The 6,000-nt window shown below is 43.1% G+C and overlaps 1 pseudogene; it reads right to left on the bottom strand.

Moving 5' to 3' along the window:
• Window positions 1-4,263: 4,263 nt before the first annotated feature.
• LOC110302245 lies at window positions 4,264-4,535 on the bottom strand (annotated as a pseudogene).
• Window positions 4,536-6,000: the final 1,465 nt, after the last annotated feature.

Consider the following 6,000-nt stretch of genomic DNA (forward strand, 5'->3'; position numbering starts at 1 on the left):
ACACACATACACACACACACACACAAAGAGTTGACAACATATCTCAAAGCATAAAATGTTTTTAACCTGCGATCTAAGTTTAGCCACCTTACTTTTGAAAAGTAGATGATGTTGCTATAGTGATCATCAATGGTTTGAAAGACTTCCTGGATTGGTGATGATTTAACCCATCGGCTTTATGAAATTCACCGTATTGTTGAATTGGCAATTTGTGTAGAATTAACCACTTTTAAAGGTTTTATGCATAATTTGTATTGTTATGCTATGCAGTGATACTTCAGTAAGTATAAATCATGGGTAGCAGTTGCATAACCTGTTAATTTTGTGAATTTCTTTCTTTTATCTTCTGTCATTGGAGCACCATTGTTAACTATATCCCAGACATGTTGATATTGGACAAAGGAAGTCATTTAAAAATATTTCTTATGATTTGTATAAATTTATTGATTTAGTTGTGTCTTTGATTGTTACTTTATGACTTATTTTATTTTTTAATTATGTGTGCACGTGGCTGCAGATGTCCACAGGGGCCAGGAGAAGGAATTAGATAACCTGGAGCAGAGTTACAAGTGACTGTGTGCTGCTCAACATGGTTGCCAGGAACAGGACTCAGGTTCTCAAAAGAGTAGTATGTGCTCTTAATCTTACAGCCATCTCTCTATCCTCTAGTTGTGTCTTTAAAATTTTTTTAATTTAATTTTTTTTTTTTTTTAGATTTCTTTCTTTATTATATGTAAGTACACTGTAGCTATCTTTAGACACTCCAGAAGAGGGTGCCAGATCTCATTACGGATGGTTGTGAGCCACCATGTGGTTGCTGGGATTTGAACTCTGGACCTTCGGAAGAGCAGTCGGGTGCTCTTACCCACTGAGCCATCTCACCAGCTCCCTAATTTTTTTACTTATTCACTTTACATCCTGCCCACTGCCCCCTTCCTGGTCACCACCTCCCGCAATCCTTCCACCATCTCCCTTCCCCTTCTCCTCTGAGTGGTGAAGGTCCCTCTGGGTTTCTCCCCATTTTGGCACTTCAAGTCTCTGTGAGGCCAGGTGCTTCCTCTCCCACTGAGGCCAGACAAGGCATCCCAGCTAGAAGAACATATCCCAGGTACAGGGAACAGCTTTTTGGATAGCCCCCAATCCAGTTGTTTGGGACCCACATGAAAACCAAGCTGCACATCTGCTACACATGAGCAGGAAGGCCTAGGTCCAGCCCATGTGTGTTCTTTGGTTGGTGTTCTTGGAGCTCTCAAACTCTGAGAGCTCCAAGAATCGAGGTTAGTTGACTCTTGGTCTTCCTGCAGAGTTCCTATCCCCTTTGGGGCCCACAATCCTTCCTCCTATTCTTTCATAAGAGTCCCCAAGCTCCATCCATTGTTTGGCTCTGGGTGTCTGTATCTGTCTGAGTCAGCTGCTGGGTGGAGCCTCTCAGAGGACAATATACTTCTGTCTGCAAGCATAACAAAATATCATTAAGAAAGTCAGACTGGTGCTTGCTGGTGGGATGGGTCTCAAGTTGGGCTGGTTATTGGTTGGCCATTCCCTCAGTCTCTGCTCAATCCCCTGTATCTGCATATCTTGTAGACAGGAAACATTTTGAGTTGAAAGTTTTGTGGGTGGAGTTCCTGCCTGGCTACAGAAGGAGGCCTCTTCAGGTTCCATATTTCCAATGTTGAGAGTTACAGCTAAGGTCATCTCCATTGATTCTTGGGTGCTTCCCTTTTCTCAGGATTCTGTCTCATCCTGGAGATGCCCACTGCTTCATCACTCCTGTCAGTTACATATTTCTGTTCATTTTCATGGCCATCTAGCCATCTTTCCTGTCCTTCTCCTCACCTGATCCTGAACCCAGCATTTCCTTTCCCCTCCCTCCCTCCCTCCCTCCCTTCCAGTTCCCTCTCTCCAATTGCCTCTTATGACTATTTTATTCCCCCTTCTAAGTGAGATTCAAGCAGATTTGATTGGGCCTTCCTTTTTAGCTTCTTTGGATTTGTGGAGTGTAGCATGGCACCTGTATTTTATGGCTAATATCTACTTACTAGTGAGTACATACTGCACATGTTTTTCTGGGACTGAGTTATCTTGCTGTGATGGTTTGTCTATGCTTGGGCCAGGGAGTGGTACTATTAGGTGGGGTGGTTTTGTTGGAGTAGGTGTGTCACTGTGGCCATGGACTTTAATACCCTAGTCCTAGGTGACTGGAAGTCAGTCTTCTCTCAGAGGCCTGCAGATGAAGATGTAGACCTCTCAGCTACTCCTGTATCATGCCTGCCTGGATGCTGCCATACTTCCACCCTGATGATATTGGACTGAATCTCTGAACCTGTAAACTAGCCCCTGTTGTGGATAGCCCTGGAGCTAATTATATTTGATGTTAATTCTGTTCTCCTGTGAGTGGTTTTGAACAAGGAATGAGCCAGCACTCAGGTGAGTTCCTGTAAACCTGCTTCCCACCTTAATTTGTAAAATAAAGGAGAGCTGATGATTGGGCAGGTAAAAGGGAAGGTGGAGTGGGAGGTAGGTGCCACAGCACTCCGGTTGAGTCAGCTTGACAGGCAGTGATGCCTAAAAGCCACTCATGAGGCAAAGAGTTTCAAGGAAGCTCTCCTCCTGGAGTTTTGGCGCTCTCATTCTCATACTCTTTTCCCGAGTTAGTCTGGTGTATGGATCTACGAGCTCTCTTTTAATATTTTATTATAAATGCCTCTTAAGATTAATTCTGTATTAATCTTGTTAGTTTCCCCAGTGTTCCAAAATCCCAGAAGCCGCCCGAGCTTAGAATCCTGTGAGAAGGCAGCAAGGAAGTTATTCAGTAACTAATTAAGCATTACAATAGATGGAGCCAGTGGCTCAACTGGTCTGCAGAAAAAGCCAGGGAATCTCACTGACATAGAAATCTTTAGTACAGGCTACATTGCATACCAAAAGCAAGTTGGTATACTCTCCTGACAAATGGAGATTCTCCAGATCAGATAAGAATTAGCAAGGCCTAGGAATTTAGGGGTCTGTGACACATTCTTGAGGCCTGCCAAGAGCAGAACCCCCTGGTGCTATTAACACTAAAGTGTGAAATTCTTGCCTGTCATTAGGCTGATCCTAGGCAGGACTGCTTATCTTTATTGTAAACATTTACTTGATTCCTGCAATTCTTTTCGAAGTCATTCCTTTGTATCTGGTAAACTTCAATGTACCTTGCCTGATGTGACTTCCAACCCCTTGTATTCTCTGTACTATAAAAAGACTGGTGCTCCACCTGACAAATACATTCAGATTCAACACAACCTCTCCTGTGTGCATCTGTCTGTCAATTCATCCAACGCTTTGCCCACCTGCCCGAGAGACCCGTTCCACACAGACACAGGGACCCAGAGGGTCTGCAGCAGGTAGGGAGAGAGAAGAAGGAGAAAATGGAAGAGGGAGAGGACACAGAGGAGGAGGAGGAAGAAGAAAAGCAGAGCAGAAGCACATGGCCTGGAGAAACTGCAAGTTCTAAGGGGTCTCATAGATGGAGAAGATGGTAGAGTAGCGGTAGATCTGCCCAGTCTAGATGCACAGCATGTATTCATACTAATTGTGTTGTGTTTTCATTGCTGGGGCACATCTGGGTGGAGATTTACCACAACAAGCCCCAATTAAATGTTGTCCTTAAAGGAGTTGCCTTGGTCATGGTGTCTGTTCACAACAGTAAAACCCTAACTAAGACACTCACTCAGGATGATATTCTCAAGTTCCTTCCATTTCCCTTCAAAAATTCATGATGTCTTTGTTTTTAATAGCTGAATAGTATTCCATTGTGTAGATGGACCACCTTTTCTTTAAGTCCACATCGCCCAATAGACTGGAAAACCAATTTTGGAGGTCAGGTTCCAACAGGTCTCTGGTTTTAAGGGAATTAAGTCTATGTTGATAGTACAGGGGGAAGAGGATATAAAAATGAATTTATAGTTTATCCAGACCACAAGACATTGTTGTGCCTTGGTGGCCACCTAGGTCAAGACCAGAATATCTCTCCTGGGAGCCAACAGGAGCCTTTCAAAATTATCAGGGAAAGAGGTTTTCTGTCCTCAATACAGGTTGGGAGAGATTTTGTTACTGACACATGATCCTTCCCCCACCCAGTAATGAAGTGTTCTTTGTGCTAGCAATATAGCTTAAAAAAAAAGAAGTAAAACGAAATTCTGCATTTTTATAAAACTTGATAAAAAGTAGTATTTCAAACTGTACAGTCACCGGAAGTACACAGTTATCAAAAATGCACACACGTTACTTGGCATCTCCAGCACCTTCAGCTTTCTGTGCCTGGCTTGTTTTGGCATCTCCATTTTTTGCAGGATTATTCGCATCCTTCCCAGTGTCGGCTTTCTCCTTTCTCCCCTTGGGTACCTTCTCTCCCTTCTTTGTAGGGACCTTTTAGACTTGGGCTCTGGCTTTGGAGGAACAGGTTTAGCAGACAACCTTGCAGATCGTCTTTGTGGCTTGTCCTTCACCTTGATTTTGTCTCCTTTAGCATCCCCTTCAGCCTTTCTTTTGGGCATGGTGGCAGCAGAGGACATTGGCATTGAACACGGGTATACAGCGGCATGAGAGTTTGGTCCGTCTGGGGTTCGTCCTTGCTGCTTTTTCACACTGCTCCATAACTGGGATTTTAAAGAAACCAAAATTCTCACTAAGATTATGTTAACTGAGTAAGAACATCATCATACATTTCCAAAAAACAGAACAAAATTTACATGCTTAACATTCAGTGAGCCAAAAATTTGTACTGAGTCTACTGATAGTTTGGATTTACTGATACTTTGATTAGTGGGATGTATTTGAAGTAACTGAATATATTTCTCAATGAACTGATATTTTATCTTATAACCAAAATCTTTTGGTTCTACAATGTATGTAGTAAATATATGTATTTATATATATTTAAAGTAAGTAAAGGACCCTTCTAACTCATCACTTACATATGATGGTTACATACCTGGTTATTTTGAAGAAAAATAAGAATCCTATTTTGTGTATGCTCCATTCTATTTCCAGAGGAACTTGACTGATACAGCTTGTCCACAGACAGGCACTATTTCTTGGAATGTGCTACAGAGAACACTCTGTTTGGGAGGCATATGACCAGCTCAGGCAACAAATCCCTTGTGATGGTTTATATATGCTTGGCCCAGGGAGTGACACTTATTAGAAGGTGTGGCCCTGTTGGAGTAGGTGTGGCTTTGTTGAAATAGGTGTGTCACTGTGGGTGTGGGCTTTAAGACCCTCCTCCTAGCTGTATGGAAGCCAGTATTCTCCTAGCAGCCTTCAGATGAAGATGTAGAACTCTCAGCTCTTCCTGAACCATGCCTACCTGGATGCTGTTATGTTCCCACCTTGCTGATAATGGACTGAACCTCTAAGAGTTGTCTTGGTCATGGTGTCTGTTCAAAAGCAGTAAAACCCTAAGACATCCCTCTTTGTCCTCTAGCCTTCCAGAAAGAGGATATGGGTTATGCATGAAGCAGAACAGTTTTAAAGAGAGACCATTAATACCCTATGAGACATGACAAAGGAATTGTGTGTTTTTTTATTGGGTATTTATTTCATTTACATTTCCAATGCTGTCCCAAAAGTCCCCCACACGCTCCCCCACCCACTCCCCCACCTACCCACTCCCACTTCTTGGCCCTGTTGTTCCCCTGTACTGAGGCATATAAAGTTTGCATGACCAATGGGCCTCTCTTTCTACTGACTAGGCCATCTTCTGATTCATATGCAGCTAGAGACACGAGCTCTGGGGGGGTACTGGTTAGTTCATATTGTTGTTCCACCTATAGGATTGGAGATCCTTGGGTACTTTCTCTAGCTCCTCAATTGGGGGCCCTGTGATCCATCCAATATCTGACTGTGAGCATCCACTTCTGTGTTTGCTAGACCCCGGCATAGTCTCACAAGAGACAGCTATATCTGGGTCCTTTCAGCAAAATCTTACTAGTGTATGCAATGGTGTCAGTGTTTGGAAGC

Source organism: Mus caroli, chromosome 9 (assembly GCF_900094665.2).
Source record: "Mus caroli chromosome 9, CAROLI_EIJ_v1.1, whole genome shotgun sequence".
In the NCBI taxonomy this organism is placed as follows: Eukaryota; Metazoa; Chordata; class Mammalia; order Rodentia; family Muridae; genus Mus; species Mus caroli.